General features: G+C 37.3%; 1 long non-coding RNA gene across 1 annotated transcript; it reads left to right on the top strand.

The window, feature by feature from the left end:
- The first annotated feature begins 5,039 nt into the window (after nucleotides 1-5,039).
- Nucleotides 5,040-13,162, top strand: LOC147530942 (uncharacterized). The gene is made up of 6 exons (XR_015228242.1): nucleotides 5,040-5,180; nucleotides 8,093-8,389; nucleotides 10,401-10,542; nucleotides 10,908-11,646; nucleotides 11,773-11,846; nucleotides 12,227-13,162. It is a non-coding gene; the product is annotated as an uncharacterized LOC147530942 (long non-coding RNA).
- Nucleotides 13,163-16,594: the final 3,432 nt, after the last annotated feature.

Raw genomic sequence — 16,594 nt, 5'->3', positions numbered from 1 at the left:
CTAAAAGTCTCTCTCTCACCAAAAAAAAAAAAATACTAAAAATAAAATGTAAATTTTCCTTCTTGAGCTCCTCTCCTTGTTGCGCCTCTTCCTTTGCTCCTTAGCGTTTCTACACACCAAAAATGGAAAAGCAAGTCAAAGTGTCCAAAAATAAAAACTTACCAAAAATAAAAACTTTCCAAATATAGAAATAAGATAAGACAAATTCAAGCTTAGTCCCCGGCAGCGGCGCCAAAAACTTGATAGGCCCTAAAATAGGTCTATTCCCGCAAGTATACGGGGTCAAGTTATAGTACTTCTAATAAGTCGAGTTTCGTTCCAAAGGACAAGCTATTTTATCTAAATCTCGAATTACACCCCCTTTCAAACTTTTGATTTGATTTGGAAACTACTATGAAAAAAAAGAAAGCAATACTAATAGACTAATAAGAATGAAATCAAGATGAGAAGAAGAATCTAGGGTTTTCGATTTCACCACATAAATGGACTACTTAAAACATGCATTAATTAACAAATCCCTTTTCTCATGTATAACTCAAAATCTAACATAATAAACTATTTAGATTTCGGAATATATTCTTTAATAACACTATTCAAAATCAAGAATGTATGATTGACTACCATATAAAACTAATTTCCTACACTATCATTCAAGATCTAAAAGGCATATCTCATCTAATAAATCAATAAAAGCATGAAATATCTAATTATAATACATGAATGATAATAAGGTTATAGAATCAACATGAAATGACAATCAATAGGCATTGAAGCTCAAAATAAGGATTCATTGATTTATAACATATCTCAAAATAAGCCCAAATATGGGTTTCCTCTACACCCTAGATACAAAATTTAGCTACTCATGGAATCTAAAATAATATTCATTGAATTCATAAAATAAATGGAATTACAAAAGATTAATGGAAAGAAATCACCAAGAATGTTCACAATCCATATTCCCATGTATCTCCATTTTGATGTCCAATTTAAGCTCCAAGTATCTCAAGAATATTGCTCAAAACTCCAAATAATAGCTTATTAGAAGATAAAAGAAGAGAAATTTAGAAGAGAGATAGAAGAAGAAGAGATTTTAGAGAAGAAGGTATGGAGAAATTAGAAGGTTAGAAGAAGAAATTAGAAAGAGAAAGTAAATCTAGAGAAAAGATGAAGGTGGTAGAGAAAAGAATGGTGGCTAGGGTTTTTAGTTGAGAAGAGGTAGAGAGAAAAGGAGGCTAAGAGAGGCTAAGAGGGGAAAAGAAGGGTTAGGGTTTTACAACTACAAGAAGGAGGAAAGGGGGGCTAAGAAAGGAGGAGGAAGGCTAAGAGAGGATATTGAGAGGGTTTGCAAGTCTAAGTTCTAATGGAGGAGAAAGGGATTTATTTATAGGGTTAGGGTTTTGGTTGGGTTAAAGTGGTAAAAAAGATAAAAGTTGAGGGCTAAAAGGGTAAATAGAAGGGTTAAAAGGGATAAAACCCTAGTTGGGCTGGCGGCTAGTGTTTAATTTGGGAATTCGGACGTAGACCAAAGAGAACGTGTTGGTGTTTCATCGAGAGAGAGAGAAAGAGATAGACATACATAAATGGACGTAGACCAAATGTTGGAGATAACTTATGGTAGTCGTCGATGCTACGTCGTCGGGAAAAATGGAGAAAAGGTTAATGTGTGTAGCTAACCCTTGATTTTCGTCTTAGTAAATCTATAATGCATGTGCATACAAAAAATATGATTAATCACTTTACTCTTGGGGTTTCAAGTAATAAGTTATAGTAGGTGGGCTTAAATTATTTTTCCTTCAAATGAGTAATCCTAATTTGAAATTTCAAAATCTAAGTTTGGAATAAGAAGGAACCAAAGTGGGTATGTGGGGGCATGCGCCCCCACATGCCCCTTACTTCCACCGCCCCGGTTCGCAAGTGAATAAATCATTTTTTTTTGAAGGTTTGACTGTATGATTAATACATAAAGTTCAGTATATATAACTTTTTTTTATTGATATTGTATATTCTCCATAACTTGAATGAAATGTTTAATTGTAAATATAATCTGTGATAAATGATAAATCTCTCTCTCTCTCTCTCTCTCTCTCTCTCTCTCTCTCTCTCTCTCTCTCTCTCTTTCTACATGCATCTATTTCTATATTTTTTTTTCTATGTTAATCTTTCGCAAGTGAAAAAATCATTTATTTGAAGTCTTGTTTTCAATCTTTATGTATCGTTTCTCCTAGATTTGAAGAACATATCTTTTGAAGAGTTAATTGTTATTCTTTTCTCGATTTTACGATTTGAATTTACTATTTTACTTTTCAATTTTTTTGAGATGAGTAAGTAGTTGGTAGTGTTATGATATTTTAACTAGACTTTAGAAATTATGTAAACCAGAAGGTACCCATCTATCTTTATAGTGATTCTTTAATGAAATTTTCTTTGTTATAAATTTTTTCTTGATTTTCTACTTAAATTTCAAAAATATAACTTTTCATTGATTCTTTGAACAATACGAATTACCTTTTCTAAAAGTAAAATTTATTCTTACCTCCACTAGATGACTTGTAAACTTCTGTGAAATTTTTGTCCTGTTTTTAACACCAATTATCGATTTTAGACACTTTTGGTTTAAAAACTATTAACTTATATTAAATCTTTTGTTCCAGATTTTCGCGTTCGTTAATGTTCTTTTTGTTTATTATTGTTTGTCAATGTAATATACTTCGTTTTCGTGTTCATCGACCCAAAAATATTACTTTTTATTATTTGTCAGAGATAAACATCTGTGCCCTAGGGGCACGGGTTATAACTAGTCTATTATATAAAACGTAAAGCTTTTGCTGACTGGGACAAGTCGAAAGACAAATCCGATCGTTGGTTGTGATTTCGATTGCATCCTCACCCTTTGATTTTTTACCCACCCTATAAATAAGAAATTTAGTCACCCACTCAATCAAATAAGGTAAATAAAACTCCATGTGATATCACAAATCTTTGGAAAAATGAGCGTTTGGTCCAAATTTTAGGGGTTCAATGCGCGTTCAGTCCAAACTCGGACAGAAATGCGTTTCCAGTCTAAATTGTCAGGACAACTCATCGTTTTCTGGTTTTCTTTTTATTTATTAAGTATGTAAGAAAAGCCCAAGATTTGGGCCCAAATACGAAAAAAAAAACCGACTCGGAAATAATAATGCAAAAAAAACCCAACTTTTAAGCTGTTGGCAACACTTTTGAAACTGTTGGCAACACTTTTGAAACTGTGACACCATATATAATTATGTTCTTCATTATGTGTGAACAAAAACAAATTTGTTCATACATTTACAAAATTGTTGAGAGCAAATACAAAATTGTTGAGAGCAAACTGTGTTTTGTTCAGAAATTTTCAAAAATGTTTTGTAATTTCAACTTTTGGGTTTTTTTTTTGCATTATTATTCCGGATTGGCCTTCATTTGATATTTTGACCCGAATTTTGGGCCTTATAATTTTCCTCTCTTTTATTTATCCCTCTTTTACCCGTCCACGTGAAATTTTCGTGTTTTCTGACAATCTGATGAACGGCAGCGAAGCAATTAATTCCCCGTACATGACGTAATGTCACAGAAACATTCAGATTTTTTGAAAATTCAAAAATGGCGTCATTTTTTGACGAAATTTCAGCCAATTTATTTGGGTCCCGCCCATTATATTTTGTCTCAACTCCTTCTTTCTTCTTATTTATACATCCGAAAATCTTCTTCATCATTCTTATTTTGTTTCACATTTTATCTTCTTCATCTCTTTTCATCTCTAAAAACATAAATTTCTGTTCTTTCTCTCTCTAAAAGTTTTATGTTCTTATTTTTGGATGTTCATCATTCTTATTTTGTTTCACATTTTATCTTCTTCATTTCTTTCAATCTCTAAAAACATCAAAGTTTTCTGTTCTTTCTCTCTCTAAAAGTTTTATGTTCTTATTTTCTGTTCTTTCTCTCTCTAAAGGCTTTCTGTTCTTCATCATTCTTATTTGTTTCACATTTTATCTTCTTCATATCTAAAAACATCAAAGTACATAACCAAATGGCCAGTGCACCGAACCATTCCCGGTACAGAAGAAAATTCCCAGTTCAAAAGTGTCCAGTACTGAACCAAATGGCCAGTACACAGAACAATTCCCAGTGCACAAGAAAAATTCCAGTACGAAAATGTCTAGTACATAACCAAATGGCGAGTACACAGAACAATTCCCGGTACACAAGAAAATTCTCACTACAAAAATGTCTAGTACATAACCAAATGGCTTGTACACAGAACAATTCCCTGTACATAAGAAAATTCCCAGAACAAAAATGTCTAGTACATAACCAAATGGCCAGCACACAGAACAATTCCCGGTACACAAGAAAATTCCCAGTACAAAAATGTGTAGTACATATCCAAAAAATGGCCAATACACTAAATAATTCCCGGTACACAAGAAAATTTCCTTCTACAAATATATGAAAATCTACCAAAAATGAAAAAATTTGTTGAGATTGGAAAGAGATAAGAAATAAATCTAGAAAAAAGAACGAAATTTGTTGAGATTGGAGAGAGAAATTTAAAAAGATTGGAGAGAGAAATATGTGTGGGAGAAAATAAAAAAGAAATAAGAAATAAGTCTGGAAAAAAGAACGAAAATGGCAAGTTGGTAAATTTTGTAATGGCAATTCTGTAAATTTGTGGAAACTACAAGGTTTGATGTCAGGTGCGTCAGACTATTTTTCAAAAAATTTCGCATTTCCCGGGAATTTTCGATGGCAATTTTGTAAATTGATGGAAAGTACACAGTCTGATGGGAGACGTGTCAGATTATTTTTCAGAAATTTTCGAGTTTCCCGGGAATTTTTCGATGACCGTTTCGTAAATTTCGAAAAGAAGAAGGGTATTTCGGAAATTCCACCACCCTGCCTGACTTGTTAGACCTGCCCCTCATTCTTTATCTGCAGTGGGCCTGATACATATTGTTGGGTTGGTTTTGGGCCTTTTGCCCAATCCCTCGTATCTTCGTTCGCGCTTTATTTCCTTCGACCGTTATCACTCACCCAAATCTTGGTTCTCACGCTCTTGGGACATTACCCAATTGATGGCAGCAATCTTCTTCTTCAATCTACAGCAACGTTACCCAATTGATTATATGAGTAATGGCAGTAATGATGCAGGCGCATAACACGTGGGCCCACGTCCACGCGTGCCCACGTCCCGATCAGCCACAATAGTGGTCCTAGTTAGTTTAGGATTAGGAAATTACCTTATGTTGGTATTTCTATTATTTAGGAGTTTCTATGTTTTAGTGTCTTTAATATTTAGGAATCCTAGTTTGAGTCTATCTAGGAAAGTCTATTATCCTATAAAAGGAGGTCTAGTCTATTTTGTTATTCAGATTGAAGAGAAAACCAAATCAAAGTTTATAGTTTATTAAGTTTATTCAGTTATTTTACCGTTCTTCCTTTACTTTATTTATCGTTTTTATATTTCCGCTGCGTCTACATCAAGTGGTATTCAGAGCCATCAAAATTCTGGATTTTTTTTACAAAAAAAAAAATATCTATGGATACATCTCCTCTTGAATGTTGGAAATTTTTTCCACGTTTATCTTGGGATCCTATTCGAGATACAACTCAATTTTATATTGATCGAGAAGATGAAAGAAAAATTCATCAAATTTCTAAAATTCCACTCTTCGAAGGTCAATTTCATATAAATTTCTGGATTCAACACATGGAAGATTGGTTCAGAAATCAAAACATTCCCGACGAAGATAAGGTTTTTTTGGTTGAGCAACATATGTCTGAAAGAATCTATGAACAATATAATGCCCTGCAATGGAGACTTATTGATCAAGGAAAATCGATCATTGATGATTGGGATACATTGAAAAGTATTTTCAGGTATGGTTTTCTTCCTCTCGATGAATGTTTATCATGTGCAGAAACAAAAATTGAATTGAGAAGACAGTTCTCCGAAGTTACTTATATCACTAAGATCGATGATATTGAAGGAGAAGTTCAGGGAAAAAGGAACAAAATTCAGTCAATGGCGGAGGAGGAAGAAGGAAGTAATTTTCCTTCATCAAATCTAAATCCTAGTCGAGATATGAATCATCAATGTCTGACCAAATTTTATGATTCATATGACATTCCGGGAGACGACATCCTTGTTTCGAATCATAAAATTTTACCGCATCAATTATGTCTCACATCACCTCCGTACTCTTATACACCACCACCGTACTCACCACCATATTCACCATCACCTCCATCTTCTTATTATACACCACCACCGTACTATTATTATTCACAACCTCTTATTTCCATTAACCATGAAGAAGTAATAAAAGAAGAAAAAGAAGAGTTTGAACAAGTTGACGAAGTTGATTACAAAGAAGTTGTAGTTAAAGAAGAAGAAGAACAAGAAGTTGAAAAAGATGATTCCAACTATAAAGAAGTACTAACAGAGGATGATTCCATTGATATTAAACATGAAGATCACAACGAAGTTGAAACTGAAGAAGATGCAGATGAATATTCCCCAACAATAGAAGAAGATAATTTTGATTTTATTTGGGATCCAAGAGCTTTGACAGTTTCGACTCCCCATGATCAAACAAACCTTCATTCATTATCATGGGAGAAACCTATTTCGTATTCAAATTATTGTAGTACCCCATGGTCTTCCAATAAACGATCACAACTTGATAATGCTACCACTTTTACGAGGTTTAAAGGCAAAATTTCACAAGATAACAGGTATTGGGGAGCTCAACTATATGCAGATAATCAACTAATTTGGCTTGAGACGTTAGCAGACAATGAAGAATTTCGATATGATCCTTCATCGAGTGATCATAACACAAAGATTGGAGATCATCCCACTTGCGATGTTGACTTTGAATTAGCTTTTGTATTTCATATTTACCCTACTGAAATCTTCTCCGGTAGACAGTTTAAATTCAATCAAATTCATCATGAAAGCAATCTATCAACATTATCGTCGTCTGAAGATTACTGGATGAAGACGAAACGTTTCCTGCTCAAAGATCTGATTACTAACACTGATGCCAATGATAGTTATGTTTTGTTATCTTCTCCATCAACAATTTCTTCATCACAGTATATTACTAAGAAGTCAATTGTAAATTCAGTGGAGAGGAAGGAAAAATCAACTGAAACTATTACAAAGATGCCTACATACAAATTAATTGGCAGAGGATCATCATCATCTTCAATGGCTTCATCACATGAAAGTATTTACTTGAGAAACAGGGAATTAATGAAAGAAGGTGGATGGAGCTTCACCTTACCACACGGGAGGCCAAATATGGGAATATTAATTGGTGTCTCTAACGTGTTCGAGAAAATGCTCCTTAGAAAAATCAATGAGATACTTGCTACATTAACAGAAAAGAGTAATGTGAAGAAAAAGAAAAGTATCTCACCACCAGTTCACTTTTTAGCTTCCGGTGAACACGAAATCGTGATATATTGGAAGATGATTTTGGAGGTCCGATTTTTCAAAGAGGACATTTTGGTATGTGCAATCTTCTTCATCCCACTAAAAGATGACGGCCGATGTCACAATTTGTTGGATGTTTCTTCACTACTGTGGATTTTATGAATCTCGTCGTGTCAAGGAGTCCGGATTATACTGGGTTCGTTAGTCCATAATTGTCTTCTACCGATTGTCTGCAAATTTCGTTCGAAGTGGGAATTACGGATCGCCATGGCGGAATTCAGAGTATACGGGTGGCTCACATTGTTTCCTTCATCGAAACGGTTCGGGACGAACCTTCTGGGGAACGGGGTGCTGATGCAGGCGCATAACACGTGGGCCCACGTCCACGCGTGCCCACGTCCCGGTCAGCCACAATAGTGGTCCTAGTTAGTTTAGGATTAGGAAATTACCTTATGTTGGTATTTCTATTATTTAGGAGTTTCTATGTTTTAGTGTCTTTAATATTTAGGAATCCTAGTTTGAGTCTATCTAGGAAAGTCTATTATCCTATAAAAGGAGGTCTAGTCTATTTTGTTATTCAGATTGAAGAGAAAACCAAATCAAAGTTTATAGTTTATTAAGTTTATTCAGTTATTTTACCGTTCTTCCTTTACTTTATTTATCGTTTTTATATTTCCGCTGCGTCTACATCAAGTAATCTTCTTCTTGAATCTAAAGCAGCGTCGTCTCCTTCATCATTGGCAATGGCTCTCAAGTAAGTATTATTCCTTTGATCTTTTTGGTGTTTGTCTGGGTTTCAATCTTTTGGTGTCTGAATCTTTGTGTGTCTGGATTATAAATCATTGATAATGGCAGAAGTTGATTACTTGTTTGATAATTTTTTGGGTTTTAATCTTTGTGGTGTTTGTGTGGGTTTTAATCTTTGTGGTGTCTGATGTGACACGAAAATGTCACATTTGGAGAGCCTAACTTAGACTAATTAGTCCATTTTCGAGTGTTATCAATAATATTTTATGTGTTTTTCATGTTAGGTACCTATTCTGGAGTTAACCATGTAAATCGGAATAAAGGAAACGAATTGTCACTATCATTTCATGTGTCGAAAACGAGAGAAAAAGGCTTCAACCAAATCAAATGACAAGAAGAGTCAAAGACGAGTCCAACGGTGAAAACGGAAGTCCATTCCGAGTTCGGACGGGGAAGTTGTGAAAGAAAGAAGTCGAGGTTCGGTCTTAAAACAAAGATTCTATGAAGGCACCTCCCTCGATTTCCAAGTGTAGATTAAAGCCTAAGTCTAAAACCCAAGAGCCTAGATATGAAGGAATAAAACCCAAGCCCAAAGAAGATGAAAGAAGGAAGAGATTTTGGAGGCACCCAATGGACCCAAGTTTGAGTCAAAGTCAAGGTTGACTAAGTCTAGGGTTTGGGTCAAATACACTATTCATCTTCTTCCTCATTTATCATTCAACAACCAAGAGGAGAGAGAGGGAAAGAGGCAAGAGGCTAGGGTTTGGTGTTCTTGAGAGCTAGAAAGAGAGCTTGAGGAGAGGAAAAGAGAGAAGAAGGTGAAGGGGGCCGGCCAAGCTTAGGCCGGCCAGCACTAAGGCCGGCCAAAGCTTGGCCGGAGCAGCAGCTCGAGCTCGAGATGACGCGGGAGCTGCTGCTGCTCGGGAAGCTACCAGCAGGCACGGGATAGCAGCAGCTTCCCGGCACGAGCAGCACGGGATGGCAGCAGCTCTCATGGAGCTGCAGCAGCAGCTCGGTTTAAGCTTTCATGGAGCTGCTGCTCGGGATCCTCAAGGACGGCACGGGACGGAGGCCTCTTTGCTCGGAACGCACCCGGGAGCTGCTAGGGATGCTTCCAAGATGGTACGGGACGCTTAGGGTTTACTCATGTGCGGCTCGGGAAGAGAGATGTGGCCGGATCTAGGGTTGGCCGGAATCCTCACTTCTTTGGCCGGATTTTGCTAGGTGTTCCGGCCACCTTTTTGGCCGGAAACCATAGGGCTTTTGTTTCCCACATCATGAGCTTGCTTCCTATGTGTTTGATTTTGATTTTGGGTAAGAAATCTTTAGAGAGAGAAAGCTTGATGAAGCTTTAATGGAGTTTGGGTGAAAAATGGAGAAGATGATGGTGGTCGCTATGGGGAAATCTGATTTTTGCTCGGGGACACCCAAAGTGCACTATTAAAGGGAAATCCAGAATTTTGCTACGGGGAGATCGACTACACTTAGAGACTCATTTTTCTCGACGAACCTAGCCTCGAGCCACATCGAAAAAGGGGGATTTCTCATATCATTTCTTTTCATTTATTACTTATTCACCATGTTAGCCAAATCAAGTGTGTCGATTATATGAGATGAAATGTGATGAATTTGTGATTATGTTTAACATGATTTGATGTTTTGATTATGAATTGATGTTCATTTGATATGACTCGGGATTAACCGAATTAGGCGTTTGTTTGACTAGGTATGATCTCCGAATATACGTAGTACTTAGAAACATCTACTTTAGGAGTCGAACATCGATTATACTTCGACACATTAGATTGGATCATACGTAGTCGTAAGATTATCATTATGGATTCCCGGACTTCGACACCTCTCTCGCTTATTTGTTGCCCGAATCGAGTCTTACCGTCTCCCGACTCTTGTTCCTTCGATTTTTCTCTCGAATCTCTCTCGCCCGTTTACTGTTATTGTCTAGTTTAGTTTATTTTACTTGTCTGCTTTATTCTCTTATCACCTTATTCGATCAAACCCCCATTTATCTTTGTTTCCTTTCCTTTTTAGTCTAAGTTAGCTAGTGATACCTAGACCGAGGGACAAGACCCTTCGATATCCAAATCACCTTCCTATCCTTGGATCGACTCCGGTTTTACCGGTTACTACTTGATACCTCCGCTTGGGTGTGCAACCTTTTCGGGTGCATCAGTGTCTGGGTTATAAATCATGGATAATGGCAGAAATTGATTATGCCCTAATTTTGTATGAGCTTCAGCCTTTCTGGGGCAAGGAGATCACCCTAATTTTCTATTCTATCTTCAATAGTTTTAATTTGGGTTATTTCCCTAATGGCCCCCTACTTTGTGACCAGCTTCCTGCCAGGCCCCCCACTTTACGAGAAATACCCATATGGCCCCCTTCCGTTATAACACCGTTACTCTCTCTCCTCCATCATGTTTTCTCTCTCTGCCAAGTCACGCCACATCATATGTTACGCCACCTCATCACCTTCTCCGGCAGGGGTCGCCGGCCGGCAAAATTTCTGGCCGGCGACCTTCAAACTAATTTTTTTTTCTCTCTTCCTCTCTCTCTCTAACACTACTCCGGCGAAGAGAGACCTTCACCGGAGTGGTCTGTTCTTGAAGAACAGACCTTGGTCTGTTCGTGAAGAACAGACCGAGATCTGTTCGTGAAGAACATACCTGGTCAAGAACAGACCACTCTGGCGAAGGTCTCCCTTCACAAATTTTGAGTTTTCTTCGTGGCATGTTGATATTAGAAGACACTAAAATTATGGTATATGTTACAGAAAAGAAGATCAGTTTACAAGGCAAGGCAATGTTATGTATATGATATATGTAGTTTTTCTTACTGATCGTATTAGATGTATGAGGGATTTTAAGGATAGGTATACCTAGGTAAGTCCATATAGTGATTTTGAAATTTAAGATTGCGACTTGATTTTGCTGCAGGAGACTATGTTGAAAATTGAAACTTGAGGGTTGAGACCAATCCGTCTCCTTTACGATCTTGAAACTTTCTTCATGATTTCTTTTAAGTTTCTCTTTGTTCGTTACTTTTTGATAATTTTGTAGGTTCCTTTTTGTAACACTATTGGAGATGTTTCAATGTAATTGTAAAATGAGAAGCTAATTTTGGGTATGATGTTATTCATATTTTTTTTACCATAACTTCAAGGTTCGGAGCAAAAGAAGCTAGATGTGTTTCGTAAGCTCTGGACGAACAACAAGTATTTCGAAATAGATATTAAATAGAAAATCCTCGAGTATTATTTAGGCATTTGGTGGAATCAGGTAATATATATATATAGTCCTTTAATTGCTAATATGAGTCTCTTACAGAGAATCAATTTGTTCCTAATAATGTAGATCTCCGTGGTTTATGATCCCTTGGACGGTTCTTCGAATATCAATTATGGTGTTTCAATCAGAACGGTAAGAACACCACTTTCTACCATTGCTTGTGAATTGTGACTTCAGGTGGTTATCTTTTGCTTTTCAAAGAACCGTTGTGATAAATCTGTAGAGAATCTGACTTCAACTATCTTTCAATTTGTTCAGAGAAAAGTGAAATTCGAGTTTTTTGTGACAAAGCCTTCTCGCGTCTAAAGGGATCTGATAGGAACCTTCCACAGGTATTTCTGATCTCCGTGTCTGTCTTCATTTTGTATGAACTTTAGTACTCCCTCCGTCCCATTTTGTTTGTAGTTTTGGGTAATCCAACTTATTAAAAAATGTTATTTATTGTTGACAAATATAAAGACTTTCCCTATACTACTCTCATTTAAGATAAAGTATTTCATTAAATACAACATTGGTAGAAGTGTTGAACCAATTAAAACATTTGAACGGTATTCAAACTAAAGGGTAGTCTTGGAAGTTTCATCATTTTAATAGTTAAATGAATGCTATAAAAGGAAAGTGACCAAACATTTAGGGACATCCATAAAAGGAATAACAACCAAACAAAATGGGACGGAGGGAGTAGCTGATATACTGTCACTACTTTCTGCAGGTCGTCAGGCTCCAAAGCCTTCTACCTAGAGGGATTGGGGTGCATCATGCAGGTCTGCTTCCAATTGTTAAAGAAGTTTTTGAGATGCTCTTTTGTCGTGGCGTGATTAAGGTGACTCTGTGTACAAATGACTTGCCTAAATCCCTATTTTTGTACCAAGCTGCTAATGTTTCTTTTGTACTATGCTACTAGCCTCACTGGACTAAGAGGTCTTATCTAATTCTTCTTTTCATTCCTATTTACCCGAAAAACATAAATATATTTGATACTTCTTTGGAACTCTGAAAGGCTGGTCGAAGGAATTGTTTTAGTAAGGAATTAACTTGACAAAGTTAAGTCTCATTAGAATAAATCATGACCAAGTAAATTGTTTGGCTGTATTCCTCTGCACACACACAGTCACACGTATGAACATATACAAACTGGAAAAGCTGCGATCAGGAAGAAATACTAGAGTGCACCACATGCCTAATCTTCAGAGTTATATTTACTATTTCTGCTTCTAGTCAATAGCAATAACCTATTTTTCGTATTACATCTTATCAGTGTCATATGAGTTATTATAATGTGCATTTACAAATCAGTGAGATGATTCACTTCAAAGGAATGTTGTGGCATGAACATTTGATTGAAGTTTTACTACAGCTACTAATGTGGACTAACTTTCTTTCTAGGCTTTTGGCTTTTGATTGACACCTCAGCATTTAGAATTACATATTGATAATTGATCATATTTAGAACTTAAATGATGAAACAATGAAGATGTAGCTTTCCAGTTTTGCCTGTCAGTAACTCTATATGTAGAAACAAAGTGCTTAATTTTGTTACTGCTCCCTTCAGTTGTTCCCTTTTGCAGTATCTTCTTGTGGCATATTCATCAGATCTCATAAATACTCTAAGAATTTTGAATAGACTGAAGTCTTGTTACATTTTTCACTTCATTCTGCACATATATCTCTTATATTTATTGTAAGAGCACATATATCTCTTATATCTCATGATACCACCTGATTCCCCTTCCTGATGGAAGTATGGCACTCTTCATAAGATCAACTACCATTCTTCTATTGTTGTTGAGTTCTCTAATTGAACCCGGATTTCTGCTCAAGTTGTGAAGGATTTTGAATTCATAGTTTTGATTAATTTTGGCTATTAACTTTTTCTTTTTGAAATGTTTGTGCTCATAGTGCGGAATATCAAACACCAACGTGCCGATAGTGCAGAATATCAAATCATAACGTGTCGTGCGGCGTCATGTACTCCCTCCTAGTACATAACCAGCCTTCCCGGACATATTCGGAGCATCTCGACTATCAAGTCATCTTGGTTCCCAACCAATAATGCGGCATGACACCATCGTGCCCCAACCTACGAGCATAGCTCGAGCCATCCCGGATAACGCTTCCTTGAGTCATAGATTCTCGCCCACTATAAAGGATACCAACATATGTGCGGAGCACACCAAGCCGCATATGCGGATCTTGCCATCTAGTCTCAAGCATCTGGCACCTATCATCTCGGCTTACCATCCGGACATTGGGCATAGGAGCATCCATCTCTAATAAGCTACCTCATGCCCAACATAGCACATCAAGGCTTGGCCCCTTGAATAGCTCAATCCTCTTTATGGAATATGCTAGCACGACGCACGCCTCGCCATGGCATGAGAACATGTAACATTCGTTCCAAAGGAACCCGCAGTAACGTATCTCCAGGTACTATCCCGAGCCATCTCCTATGACAAGGGAACCTGTGCAATATGCTTCTTCAACATACGCTAGGCCGGCCTCATGGGTTGCGCCATGAGGATGCTAACTTCGTGCATACAATGCTAAGATGGGCGAGCTCCCATCCACGAGGTCTTGGCATATGCAGGATGCATATGAGGAAGGGAGACCACCCCCTTCTATAGTAGCAAAGTTCTTGTTTAGCCTATTTCCACAAGGAAACATCAATCTTTCAACCAAGCATACTCGCTCTTGGCAAGGCTTGAATGCACCTCCGGGCATGGCTCAAGAAGCTTCTGGCCCCAACGACCTCGTCTTTGGCCTTCCGGCCTATGTGCTCGTGCGTGCCTTCCTAGCACTCGTCACGCCATATGCATGCTCAAGAATATGGACGTGACATACTCCCCCACTTGTAATGTCGACGTCCTTGTCGACTAAGTTTGGAGTACTTCAATCTTCTGCCTCAACTCCGATGCTACCACTGCACCTTCATGTCTTCGGCATAGCACCTTCGTCCAAACTCAACTACGCAGTCTCATCGCGCAGGTTCCCCCTCCGGGTTAACTCAATCTTCTGCTTTGCATCCTTCGATGCGTTAGGATAATGGTCTTCTCTACCATTCATCCATGCTCAATGTTGCCCTCTGGGATCAAATGTCGGCTCCCCCTCTGGTTGGCCTATCCGTTGCAGCCTCTGGCACTCCTCGAACTCAGGGTTTCCCTATTGGTATACCTGAGCGTGTAGTCCACTATCAGTTACATTTAGTAATCGCAGAATTCGTGCTGCAAGTTCTGCATCAATTATTTCTTGTGAATCTGGGCTGCATGACAAAAGGAAACAGATAAAAGAGAAGCTCAAGCTCGGTAATGAATAGAAACTTGAAAATAATTTTCAAATTTCAATGTGAAAAAAATCTTACCTAGAGCTAACAGATGGTTTAATCTTGAAAATGGCGGCTATAATGTGCACAATCCAAGTAAGTTTTGCCTCAATAACAGAGAGCTCACCAGCATCAGAACCAGCAGGGACTCTGGATCTTTCATGTGCAAATCAAGTAAGAACATCTGTCATGAGGTGATATAATAAGAAACTAATTTTTCAACTTAACTGCATATCTAAAATGCAAACAGAACATGCTCTATAAACTTGCAGAATAGGCTCCATTATGTTTATGATATATAAGCTAGTGTTTTGATAGTGCAACTCAGCAAAACAAAAGAAATTATTAGGGACACAATCAACAACAAATACTAATAAGCTCAACAGACAACAAAAGGAAATTCTGTATGTTTTCCTTTTAGACAAATTTGTATTATGGACAAAAAAGATCAAATCCTTTTACTTTCTACTTGCCTTCAGCGGAACAGTGTTCATAAACCCTAGCATTCACACTTAAGCATTTAAAAAAAAAACTTTAGGTACATAAGGGTTCATAAACCCTAGCTTCCACAAAATTGAACTGCTCCTGATCCTAGCCTGCTTTCTCTCTCTCTCTCTTACTGTCACTCTCTTATCCTATAAACACTCTCTCTAACCACAGTCAGTGGAGGTTAAGACCGAAAAGATGAAGCAATGAAAAATGAATTAATCAATACTAATAATTCAAAGTCAGTAACCTAAATACACAAAACACTCCCTCTAAACAATCAAATAATTAAACAAAATATTAGAAGCTTTAAAAAGAATATAAAGGAAGAGGGAAGAAATATTAACTACCTAGATGGTAGATAACAAATCCCCAATACGAAAGTTCCATAAACATCTGATGAATCTATCATTGAAGAAACCGATGTAGAGATAGAGAGAGAAGTCGAGAGAGAGTTTGTAATGTTGATGGAATTGAAGAGTCAATCCTCTTTCAATGGAGACACAACCGATGGTATAATGAGAGAAGGTGGAGGGTTGTCTTCTTCTCAACGTTTTTGGATCAGAAAGTGGATCGATTTGGTAGCAGAAATGAAGTAGACAAATTTTTAGTAAGAGAGAGAATGAGAATGAAATCTCATTTAGGGTTTAGGAGTTTCAGAGAGAGTTAATGGGAAAAACTTAAACTGAGAGAAAGAATGAGAATGAAATCTCATTAAGGGGTTTGGGCGTTTGAGAGAGAGTTAAGGGGTTTGGCTGTTGCAGGTAGTTCATGGAGAGAGAGAGAGAGAGAGAGTTATTTTAATCTGAACGTTGAACCAATCCGGGGAATTTAGACGGTCTAGATTCAGAGTCTAATTTACTTTCTTGCATGTAGTGGGTGAATAAATTTGTATTTTTAAGGGAGGGTAATGGATCAAAGGGTGGAAATTATACAAAATCGCAACGAACGACCGGATTTGTCTTTTGACTTGTCTCAGTCAGCACAAAACATTGCGTTTTATATAATAGATTTCGCTAACACTAGTAACCGCCTTAACATAACCCCTGCTTCGCATACCAGCCTGCCCTGCCTCGGGAGATCAACCCTGCTAATGTGTCCAAACTTTCACGCCGAGACCGTCCTATATTTAACACACTTTCAAAAGAGAAACATGCATAATTGGAGATGAAAATTGGGGAATATGTTTTCTTTTTAGTTGATCGAGTCATTGTAGATGGAAAATAATGTTAGGAACTCAGATGCATCTGAAATTCCTAGGAGATCAAAGTCATT

This window comes from Eschscholzia californica, unplaced genomic scaffold, assembly GCF_041429995.1.
Source record: "Eschscholzia californica isolate CP2 unplaced genomic scaffold, dmEscCali1.0.p SCAF_6, whole genome shotgun sequence".
In the NCBI taxonomy this organism is placed as follows: domain Eukaryota; kingdom Viridiplantae; phylum Streptophyta; class Magnoliopsida; order Ranunculales; family Papaveraceae; genus Eschscholzia; species Eschscholzia californica.
The sequence above is the reverse complement of the archived record's forward strand: the minus strand, read 5'-3'. Positions and strand labels throughout refer to the sequence as shown.